The sequence below is a fragment of the Hypanus sabinus genome, chromosome 8, assembly GCF_030144855.1.
Source record: "Hypanus sabinus isolate sHypSab1 chromosome 8, sHypSab1.hap1, whole genome shotgun sequence".
In the NCBI taxonomy this organism is placed as follows: Eukaryota; Metazoa; Chordata; class Chondrichthyes; order Myliobatiformes; family Dasyatidae; genus Hypanus; species Hypanus sabinus.
Window position 1 is genome coordinate 53,724,003 of NC_082713.1, and position 12,424 is coordinate 53,736,426.

A 12,424-nucleotide genomic window follows, 5' to 3' on the forward strand; every position below is an offset into this window, starting at 1 on the left:
ATACTTGAGGAATGACCCTGACATTTTTGAAATTATTAAAGGCTAACAAAATTGTAAATTCATACTATAATAGTGAATCCATTGCATAGCTGATCAAAAACAAAATGAGTTATAATTGAACTCACATTTGGTAAATAATGTGCAAATTGACAAGGAATTTCCTGGTAGTTAGCTCCCAATCCTTTCTGAATCACTCTCAATCTTAATACTAAAATGGTTTATGCCTGAATGCTGTCATGCATAAACCAAAAGCTCTCATTAATTTATCATGTTTTCTTCCTGCTCTGAATTCAATGCATCTCTCTTTACCCACTTTCCTCCCACTCCCTGAATGCCACACAGACAGCCAGCTGCACGGTAATCCAGCAATGGAACAGAGATGCTCTATCTGATGCCAACCCTGAAGCCAAAACCAAAACACCAGTGAACTCTCATACATACAGAGCTCAGGCTCCCCAGCTTCAAAATTAAGTTTGCCTTTGTTAAAAATTCATTAACCCTGTTACTGCATCCATTTAAAAAAAACTGCCTTTACATTGTTTTGTTCCCCTGGGAGTGTAAATTTTAAAAGTGTGCTTTTAGCTGTAACCATTGAAATCTCCCGTTATATATGCAGCAGCAAGTTACATGTTTTATTGGAGTACTTTAAAAAGTTTTCCAATTCTGCAGAATCTATCCCATCTATAAAGGACAGACAACAAGAGCTCAAGACTGCATGAACACAGCTTGGACATCTGCTCATATTTCCTTTTGTTTCTTCTCCCATACTGGGCAATGAAAGACACAGCACGTAGAAACTCAATTGCTAACTTGTCTGAGCGGGTTTTGCAAACAGCACTGCCAACTCATCAATATTGCATAGCAGAAGTAGGTGTACATCATCAAAGCCAGGTACAGAAGTAGTATACATATACTTACACACATTATCAATGTCAGAAACAATGGGTCAACTTTTTAAAATACAAAAACATTGCTTCCCCTCCCCCCACAGCACACTTGTAACACCCTGGTAAAGGTTTTACTGCTAATGTTGTACAGTATTTCATGTAACTGTCTTTCTTTGAAGCAACGTTTGGATTACTCTTGGAGATGAAGGATGCTTAGGAATGCGGGCTATCCAATCAGGAAAGTGAAACAGAGCGAAGATTAGGGGAGTGGCTTTGAGACTGACACCAGTAGTGGGTCTTTGTTCAGTGGGAGGTGGAGAGGTGACACTGGAGAGAAGCGGTCAACTGGCCGGGAAACACGATTCGATGGAGCCAAAGCACGGAGTCTACTGAGGAACAGTGAATATGGCTTTTGAAAGATTTACGCTCCAACTTGTGCACATTTGACTTTAATTATAATGGGCCCTTTAGTTCCCCCCCTCCCCTTCTCTTTACTAACTCTGGTTCACAAATATACTTCTTTATAATTGTATGCAATGTGCAATCTGTTCCTTCAGGCTGATGGGCTATTGCAGAGGCAGCAAATCACACAGCATTCACACAAACTGGGGTTCGAGTGGGCGACAATCCCAAACTCACGGATTTGGCAGGACCAAAGTCATATACAACGTCGATGTACGAAGCCAGAGAAAGGTGGGTTTATCACCACAGAATCCGGTGACCATTAACAAAGGGCTAACTGGCTGTATTTCCAGACATGCCCAGTAAAAGGGGGCTTCACACACAATTATGGACAAGGGTTATGCCCAAATTTCAAAACACACTTCTTCACAAAGTTTCGGTGTGACCATTTTGTCAATTTATTTTCATATTATTTTTTTGAATTCCAATACGTGCAGGTTCCTTTTAATCCAGTAACCAGGTCTTGTCATGATGTCAACCCTCCCTTAACAGAGCAATTCAACAAGAAAGGCAGAATGTACACATCCTCACCTTAAAGCCAGTTGTGAGCTGGGCCTTCACTATTGCTTCAGTGAGAAAACCGAAAGCTTCAAAAGAACAAATTCATATATAAAGTCAAGTAATATTTTTTGCCATTACTATTTTGTTCAAAGCAAAATTTCAATCCATATGTGTTGGTTAAATTGTGTGCATTAAATTAACACTGCAATTTTAATCTGCCAGTAACTGTTGCCCATGTTGTGCCTCTAAAAAAATAAATCAACATGCCTGCTTGCTTTATTTCTCAAGACTGGCTTTCCCCATCGGACTCCTCAACCTTTCTGTTCAATGTCTTGTCAAGCACATTGACTCTGAAGAATTCAGTTCCAAATAGGTCTCTACCACGTGTCTTGTTTATAACCACACCCTGCTGTGTCACAGGCTCAGACTGTCCTTGCTAAACTGGCTTTTTCCTTTTTACACTCACTTGCTCAGTGCTTCCCCTTTATTTATTAATGCTTCCCAATTCCAGATTTTTGAACTATGGAGCAAGTCTTCATAGGTTAAGTCACATTTGAATATCTATTTACCCCTTGCGATTGCTTCTGACCTAGGCTTTTAATCCTTACCTAGATTTCTTTCAAGCACATTTTCCTCTACACCCATCAGTTTACTTCCCCACCCATTTGCTTTGTATATTGGATTGAGTTTCCTTTTGGTTCCAGTTATTTACATGCATCAGAGTTTAATCTGCCTTTTAAAGCAAGAAGCTAGTCTATTTGCTGTAACAGGGAAGCAGAGACCAAATCAGACACTTGCGCCATTTTAACTTCTAATCTCTCCAGGTCTTACCAAGATTATGCAGTTTTTTAAAAAAAGAAAGCATTCTTTTTCTTCTGAAGTGGCTTTCACACTAGGATATAATTACACAGGCACCAACAACTCCCAGATACTCTGTCAACCCACTCAAAATGCCAATAGTCGTCAGGGTTGCTGACATTGGCTATGTTTTGTCCATAGATTGCAATGCAGCAGAATTTAAACTTGCCCCACCCAAGGCGTAAATTTACAGGCACTTTCCCCTCGTTAGCTAAAAGGGAGGAAAACTCAAGCACACATTTAGTTCTACATTTCGGGGGGGGGGGGGGGGGGGGGAGAGAAGAGACTTCTCCTGTGAAGGAGAAGGAGTCAAGACCAATTGATTCCATTCGCATTTTACATGTGTGGCTCAAATGTACTGAGCAGGCAGAGAAAAATTAAGTATACAATACAATAAGGCAATTCTATAGTCAGGGGAGTAAATGGGTGTTTCTGGCTGACGAAGTGAAAACAGTAGGGTGTGTTCTCACCTTAGTGCAGCAGAGAGTGAAGGATTTCAATGGAGAAATACCCATACTGGTCCCAATGACTTAGGGCAAATGGGATCAGAATCAGGTTTATTATCACTAGCACGTGACGTGAAATTTTTAACTTAGCAGCAGCCGTTCAATGCAACACATAATCTAGAAGAAAATTATAATAATAAATAAGTAAGACAATTACAGCATATATATATTGAATAGATTAAAAACAATGCAAAAAAACAGAAATACTGTATATTAAAAGAAGTGAGGTAGTGTCCAAGGGTTCAATGTCCATTTAGGAAACGGATGGCAGAGGGGAAGAAGTGGTTCCTGAATTGCTGAGTGTGTGCCTTCAGGCTTCTGTACCTCCTACCTGATGGTAACAGTGAGAAAAGGGCATGTCCTGGGCGCTGGAGGTCCTTAATAATGGATGCTGCCTTTCTGAGCCACCACTCCCTGAAGATGTCTTGGGTACTTTGTAGACTGGTACCCAAGATGGAGTTGACTAGATTTACAACCTTCTGCAGCTTCTTTTAGTCCTGTGCAGTAGCCCTCCCCACCACATTCTGACATTCAGCTTGTCAGAATGCTCTCCACAATACATTTATAGAAGTTTTTGTATTTGTTGACATCCCAAATCTCTTCAGGCTCCTAATGAAGTACAGCTGCTGCTGTCCTGCCTTCTTTATAACTGCATCAATATGTTGGGACCAGGTTAGTCTTCAGAGATCTTGACACCCAGGAACATTTGGCCCTTCCAGTTACCTTTTTGGAAGTTTTGGATTTGATCATAAAGTTTTTCCCTTTTTCCTGCTTTTACTCTCAAGATGAGCTAGCTGTCCATTTTTTCCCTCTTTTTTTGTTTTTTTTTATTGTGTTTTGGGGTTTTTTTTATGTACATTTCAATTACAAAAATTTCTTTATCTTTTTCCTTCTTGTTATGGATAAGAGGAGAATCAATTATCTCTTTTTTATTATATACTTTTAGATTAATTCTATGTATGATAGTGATCATTTGTATTTTCCTTCTATTTGAATTGTTATTAATATAGATTTGAGACAATTCTCCTCTTGTTTGTCTTTTTTTGTTTTACACTTTTTTTAATTAACTAATAAAAAAAATGATAAAGACACCCAGGAACTTGAAACTGCTCACTCTCTCCACTTCTGATCCCTCTATGAGGGTTGGTATGTGTTCCTTCATCTTACCCTTCCTGAAATCCACAATCAGCTCTTTCAGCTTACATTGAGTGCCAGGTTGTTGCTGTGACACCACTCCACTAGTTGGCATATCTCACTCTGTACACCCTCTCGTCACCACCTGAGATTCTACCAACAATGGTTGTATTATCAGCACATTTATAGATGATATTTGAGCTATTCCTAGCCACAAAGTCATGTGTATACAGAGAGTAGAGCAGTGGACTAAGGACACACCCAAGGTGTGCCAGAGTTGATCGTCATCAAGGAGGATATGCTATCACCAATCCACAGGTTGTGGTATTCCAGTTAGGAAGTCAAGGATCCAACTGCAGAGGAAGGTACAGAGGCCCAGGTTCTGCAACTCCTCAATCAGGATTGTGAGAATGATGGTATTACATGCTGAGCTATAAATGAGATCCTGCAGGTAGATTTTAAAGGAAACAAGGAGATATGAAGCAGGATCTTCAATGATAATAACCTTCCTAATTCTCCTGATGCTTCAATAAAGTGAAAGATGCAGAATGGTCCTCAACTCCTACAAAATCTGAAAACAGATTGCCCCCTACCCCACAGCCTTGTGACCATAAAGATTCGCAGGGAGACAAAACATGGACGCATCTAATGAGTTTCTTATTGGTGAAAAAAGACAAATTGCATCTTGAAGCCAAAAAGTCTCTGGTCTGTTAAGGAGGTGGTCAGCATTTGAAGATCGATCTCAAATTTGGCACGAAACCTAAAGGCAGTAGTGATCCTACAGACTTCTGAGACCAGGACCATCTATCACAGGCACCTAAAAGCAATAGAGAAATCAATTAAATCTTCTCTGTAAAATGCTCCAATTTTGGAAGGACAGACATATCAGTATCAGTGTTCTCTCCCAGATCAACATCCTCACCAGAAGGCAGAGCTAAATGGACAGGCCATATCATTCACCTGACATTTAGCTTGCAGCTCTGTCATTGGGAGAAAACTGACAAGTACAAAGGAAAAGATTCAAAGATGGTCTCACAGCCTCTTTCAAGTAAAGCAACGTTCTCTGGAAAGTTGGGGTCCTCTGGGAGCCTCTGACCAAGGAGTATTCAGGATGGCGAACCTTAATTCCAAACAGTGAGTGCATGCAGTGGCCATGCGCGAATGAGTAGACCACCTCCAACTACTCAGCCACCTGACACCATCAATCATCTTCCACCCTTTCTATGGAGGAGAATGTAGTTCCCACTTTGGCCTCATTAGCAACTTCAAATCCTGCAAAACGAGGAATAGATGTGCTTCCATATCAAGCAAAATCTTGCACAAAACTGCTCCTGGTGCCACACATACAATGCTATGGGGGGGGGGGGGGGCGGTGGGTGGAGAACCAGAAGTTGGAGAACTCGATGTTCGTACCAAGGGGCTGGAGACGACCCAGATGGTATATGAGATGTTGCTCCTGCCACCTGAGTTTGGCCTGATCATGGCAGTAGAGGATGCCATGTATGGACATATCCGAATGGGAATGTGAAGCAAAGTTGAAGTGGATGGCAACCAGGAGATCCTGTCTGTTGTGGCGGACGAAGCACAGGTGCTTGACAAAGCAGAGCCCCAATCTGCGTCTGGTCTCGCCAACTTAGAGGAGGCCACACCAGGAGCACCGGATGCAATAGATGACCCCAACAGGCTCACAAGTGAAGTGTTGTCTCACCTGGAAGGACTGTTTTGGGCACTGAATGGTGGTAAGAGAGGAGGTGTAGGGACAGGTGTAGCACTTACACTTGCAGGGATAAGTACCAGGTGGGAGATCTGTGGGGAGAGACGTGTGGACCAGGCGATCATGGAGAAAACGATCCCTGCGAAAAGCAGAGAGGGGTACAGAGGAAAGATGTTCTTAGTGGCGGGGTCCTGTTGAAGGTGGCGAAAGTTACGGAGGATAATATGCTGGATCCGGAGGCTAGTGAGCTGATAGGTGAGGACAAGGGGGACACTGTCCCTGCTGTCCTTCCAGGACATCTCAAATGTCCTCTTTCTTTAAGAATCGTGGTTTCCTTTCTGCCATCATCAATGATGCCCTCACCCGCATCTCCTCCATTTCCCACACTTCGGCCCTCACCCCATCCTCCCGTCACCACAACAGTGAGAACAGTGTTCTCCTTGTCCTCACCTACCACCCCACCAGCCTCCTCTACTGCCAAAATGAGGCCAAACTCAGGTTGGAGGAGCAACACCTCATATACCATCTGGGTAGTCTCCAGCCCCTTGGTATGAACATCAAATTCTCCAGCTTCCAGTAATTCCCTCCCTCTCCCTTCCACTTTCACTCTGCCTCCTCTTCTAGCTGCCTATCACCTCTCTCATGATTCTGTTTGAAGGGTGACTCAGCCACAAGCAAGAGAAGAGAAAGAATGGGAGAACATAGAATGTTATTAGGGCAAATGACAGTCTTCAACATCATAAAAAAATGTAACTATGATGAAGCAAAATAAACAAGAGGGGACATAGTTAAAAGGGTTAAAACATACAAATTGGACACACACACACACACACACACACACAAAGAGGCTAGACAAATTGAAAAAGTGTTTTAAAAAATATTGAAAACTGCCAACACACACAAAATGTTGGAGGAACTCAGCAGTCCAGGCAGCACCTATGGAAAAGAGTAGACATTTGATGTCTCAGGCCGAGTCTCTCCATCAGGACAGTCCTGATGAAGGGTCTTAGCCTGAAACATTGACAGTTTACTCTTTTGCATTGATACTCCCTATCCTGCTGAGTTCCTCCAGCGTTGTGTGTGTGCTGCTTGGATTTCCAGCATCTGCAGATTTTCCCCTGTTCGTGACATTGAAAGGTGTTATAAAATTATGCCAGAGAGTACAACAGCAAGGAGGTCACAATCAATGTTAATAAAATACCATTATACCAGAGTTGGGCTTTAGGAAAATTGTTTGGACAAGGACTTCAGCAATATAAATAGATTGGAGAGGCTAGAGTTTTCCCTATGGAAGGTAGAGAAAATTGTCAGGAGATCTTATAATGGTTGAGCAGTCCCCAATTCGATCAGAGTTAAGAAAAATGGGATACAGAAAGAAAGCAGATGGCAAATAAAACAAGAGCTGCATGAACAAACTTTTTAAACAACTAAAACACAGCAGGTGTGGAATAACATTAGAAGTAGAAGGAGCTTAAAATGCAGGTTTTTTTCCCCAAAGGGAGGTGTGCAAGTAGCCAAAAGGAATTCATTTTCAGGGCTATGGGAGAAGGCAAGGACAAGTAAGTGATTACCCTATGTTACTCTCAGAGCCCATTCAGAACAGATGGCACCTTCCATTCTGTAACCATCCGTGGCTGAAAGCTGGCCGTTGGGTGGGATTGGCAGAACACCACTGAGCTTGAAGGGCCGGGGGTTGTTTTGCCAAGAGCAGAGCATCATTCTCAATCCCTTTCCCCTCATCGCATTCCCACAAGACAATGTCAATCACCCCGCCACAACTGCTATTCACCGTAGGTGATTACTTCAGGCAGACAGCACTCCCAAACCAGAGGCGGCTCACCTCCACACCAACACTTGGTTGGCATCTTTGGCAAGAGTATGGGCAATGGAAGCAGAGGCTGCAAAAGTGGAGATCAGCCAAATATAATTGTGGTTTTTAGCTCCAGAAATTGTTCTGTAACCAAGAGGAGGCATTCCCAATCACTATTAATTAACGGAGCCTTCACACATCAGTATGGTATTCAATCAGTTCATTATGCAGCTGCATTCCGCAACTTTCAATAGAGGTGTATTTAAATAAACAGGGAGCTAGAAGAGTCACATGTTTATGCATTACAGTATTACAACACTGCAATATCTCCAGTTATCAGCATCTTCTTCAAAATGCAGTGGACCTTTCAAACAGACCATACCAAAGTTTTGTGACATATCAGCACAAATCTTTTCAAACATACTGTGGTGAACTATATATACCTGTCTGGACACGCCCCCCCCCCCCCCCCACTGACTGCTCCTGTGGCTCCTCCCACGGACCCCAGTATAAAGGCGATTGAGGCCTGAGCCCTGGCCTCATCCAGGATGTAGTGTGGTGGTCTTTCTTCCAGCCAATAAAAGCCTATATCTCGCCTCACGTCTTGGAGAGTCATTGATGGTGCATCATATACCATCCAACATTCTATTCCCATATAAATATCATTAAGGATCCAATACTTACAGAATATTTGTACTATGTCATATCGGGCTCAGTAAGTACTTTAGCTACATCATGCAAGTACGGTTTAAGTTTACAATCAGGTACATTCTTAATTTTGGGACAGTCACGATAATACCAGCCTTCAATGAAACCTTTTCTCCTGTAGATGTGTCCAGTGCCAACTTGAGTCATCTGCTTGAGCACGAGCTCAAGTTTCTGACAATAAAAGACAGACTGCCATACACTGAGTCTCGCTCAGTTTGTAGGCAGACTTGATGATGCAATGGAACATCAACACCTCAGCACTGGAAGCATGACAATCTAGAGAGGCCGCTAACCTAGACAGCAGTCAAAGAGTTCTCCGAAGAGCAGGAATGATACCAGCAGTGGCTGCTGCAGTCCCCACCCCGCCGCCCAGCTGTTCCCATAGGGAAGTGCAGAATGCATGCAGACAGAAAAGAAGGGGATATATTATCTTCACTCCACTAAAGTCAGTTTGAATCACTTTACTGAATTTGAGGGATTTGAACAGGCTATGCTAAAATGCTTAGAAAAATGCCTGGCTCATCAGACTTGCCCACCATGCCAAGGAATGTGGGTCCACACTCTCTTAGAGGCTGTTACACAGCTGGGTAAACATTTCAATTTAGCAATGATTCCCCAATGCTTTTGAAACATATTTCTGCATCAATTGAAGCATACTCCAAGCCTTCCTGACCTAAACTGACCCTGAATCAGAAGGTGGTTGAGGGCGCAACTTTGAGGGAGCAGACAAGGTATACTTTCCATCCTTAACAGGGCTTCAGAATGTGGCAACACAAGGTGGTCTATCCAGTACAAGAGTCCAGTCAGCAGTGCAGGATCTGGGACCCTCACCCCTCTCATCGGATGCCAGCTACTCTCCAGTTGTCAATGGCTCTTAGCAGCCACACAACTGCATCCACTTCCCCAGACTACAAGTCTTCAGTCTGGGGCTCATCGTGGCCACTCCGAGAATACACCTGCAGATCAGAGCCAGGAAGACAGCTAACCTTCCACCAGCCAGGCCGCATGCACTCTGTTCCAAAACTACACAGGAAAACAAAACTCATTCAGCTAGTTCAGCAAGTTCCTTTTGCAATCAGATATTCTGCTTTGATAAAGCTGATGTGAAGCATTTAACCAAATGTGTAGATTCTATTCACATTTCTTCATATTTTTATTCTCTGTTTAATTAAAGTGAGTCAGAAGAATACATTTGTGTGTTTCTGCAGTTCAAAACAAATTGGAAAAAATTGGTTTATTATTGTCACATGCACTTAGGTACAGTGAAAACTTGCCTTGCCTTGCATAGAGGTCAAACTCATTACAACAGTGCATTGAGACGATACAGGGCAAAACAATGAGACTGCAGAGTAAAGTGCTGAGCTCATCGACCGTAAGGTGCGAGGTCACAAGGAGGTAGATTGTGAAGTCAAGAGCCCAACGCTCAAGAAATATTCAATTATCTTGTAATAGTAGCATACAAGCCTGATGGTACAGATTTTCAAATTTTTCTATCTTCTATCCAATGTGAGGGGAAGAACAGAGAAAGCCCAGGGTGGGTGAGGTCTTCGATTAGGAGGAGAGGCTGCTTTCTGTGATCTGCTGAGCTGTGCCTACAAGTCTCTGTAGTTTCATGCAGTCAAGGACAAAGCAGTTACCATACCAAGCCTTGATGCATTTGGATAGATGCTTTCTACGGTGTTTCGATTAAAACTGGTAAGGGTCAAAGCGAACATGCCATATTGATAAACCATTGATGTCAACAGGAGCATGTGCACTGCCCCCTTCCTGTAGTCAAAGATAAACACTTTTGTTTTGCTGACATTAATTACTAGATGACACTGTGTCACTCGGCCCTCAACTTTCCTTCCTGTACTCCAACTCATCAGTATTTGATATATAGCCCACTACAGTGGCATCATCAGCAAATACGTAGATGGAGCAAGAACAGAATCTGGCCATGCTGTTATGAACATTCAGGGAAAAGAGAAGGGAGCTGAGGATGTAGCCACGGGTCTCCATTGCTGGGTATAATCATGGCAGAGGTATTGCTGCTATCATCACTGATTATGCCCTGTTAGAAGTCAAGGATCCAGTAGCAAAGGGAGATGTTGAGTTACAGGAGATGAACTTACTTGAAATTTTAGTATTGAATAGGCTGATTTCTGAAGAGGTTGGACCCTATCTCTCGTTGCAGAAGTGTAAAGTCCCAACTTTTTGAGATGTCTGCCCATGCTTCCCATCACCTTCACAATATTATCCAGAAAGGACAGTGAGGTGGACACGGAAGGACACCCCAGGATGTCCTGTCATGAGGCCAGATGAAGTTAGTAAAAAAAAATCAAAGAACTGCAGATGATGGAAATGAGATTAAAACAAAAGAAATACTAGAATTCAGCAGATCTGGCAGCACCTGTAAAAAGAGCTAACATTTCATGTCCGAGACTGTTTGCTTTCATCACATGGCGTTACCCTGTGAAACCAAAGGTCAATCAGCAGTCACCTGCCATTGTCAGGCTCCTTAAAGCACGATGATTTAACGTTAGCCATGCTAATGGCCTCATTATAAAGTGCAAAGTCTCCTTAATGATTTACTGTGAAGGTTGGGTTTCCTCAGAAATTCTGCAGAAGTGTACAGGAATGCTGACTCCAATCCCATACACACAGCCTGTAGACAGGGGCTCAGTTGCCTTTGGAAATGCAAAGATAAACTCAATTTATCAATAATGCTGCAAGATAAACACCACCAGAAAACAAGCTGTATTTTATGCCTTACTGTTGGAGAAGTGCCCATCATTCAAAGGACATTCTTGCTCTGATCTCATCTTTCACACTATTTACTTATTTTTGTAGTTTATAGTAATTTTTGTCTTGAACTGTACTACTGCTGCAGAACAAACACCAGGCCATAGTGTACGTAAGTAATGATAAACCTGATTCTGAAAGGCAGAGGCAGATTGAGAAAGCACAACACTTCACAGTTACAATGACATGCATCTTTCACAGAGACCACGCAAACACCAGTGCTTGAGTGTGGCTATCGATGTACGATACTCGACATACAGTCGGCCCTCCCTATCCGCGGATTCCCCATGCACAGATTCAACCAACCGCAGATCGGGAAAACCCGAAGTTCTCTCTCCAGCACTCATTGTTCGAGCATGCACAAACTATTTTTTCTTGGCATTATTCCCTAAACAACACAGTATAACAACTATTTACATAGCATTTATATTGTAATAGGTATTATAAGTAATCTAGAAATGACTTAAAAGTAAAGCAATCCCTGGGTTTTGAAGCAGTTCCATTCCTGAGTCCATCTTTAAGTCGGATTTGAAGTTAGAACAGGTACGTACGGTATTATTTAGCGACAGTTAGTCAAACATTTTTCTTAGTATATAGTATATATTTTACCTTTCTATGCATATAAAACACTTAAGAAACACATGTATTTCAATAATTAAACCACTGTGTTGCTTAGTAATAATTGTAGCTTTCCGGGCTGGGCCTTTCAAATGCTCCATTAAAATTGTTCCAATTGTTGACCCACTGTAGCCTAACGCTTTTCCAATGACAGATGGCGTTTCAACCCTTTCCAATCGCTTTATTATTTCCGCTTTATTTTCAATCGTGATTATTTATGTGAACAGAAACACCGCGGATTCAGAGCTCAACCACCAGGTCCTAATGTCCATGGCACTGAGCATGTTAAATAAAGTCTGGGGTTCCACTGGGTCCTAAAGACCACCACACTGAGACAGGTTAAATAAGGGACTTGAGCATCCGCGTTCTTTGGTATCCATGGGGGGGGGGGGGGGTTCTCGGAACCAATCCCCCGCGGATAAGAAGGGCCGACTATACACTT

At 42.5% G+C, this 12,424-nt stretch overlaps 1 protein-coding gene across 14 annotated transcripts in view; it reads right to left on the reverse strand.

The window, feature by feature from the left end:
- The window catches only part of LOC132398146 (Krueppel-like factor 8), a 178,880-nt gene that overhangs the window by 69,819 nt on the left and 96,637 nt on the right, over nt 1-12,424 (reverse strand). For 3 of the 14 annotated variants that reach the window (XM_059977184.1, XM_059977182.1, XM_059977183.1), the window contains 2 exons: nt 3,179-3,331; nt 1,881-1,936 (listed from right to left, as the gene is read on the reverse strand). The exons of 10 other annotated variants lie outside the window; for them this stretch is intronic. The gene's annotated coding sequence lies outside the window, so the exon portion shown is untranslated. The remainder of the gene's footprint in view (nt 1-1,880; nt 1,937-3,178; nt 3,332-12,424) is intronic. One more of the 14 variants, XM_059977185.1, reaches the window with a different exon arrangement.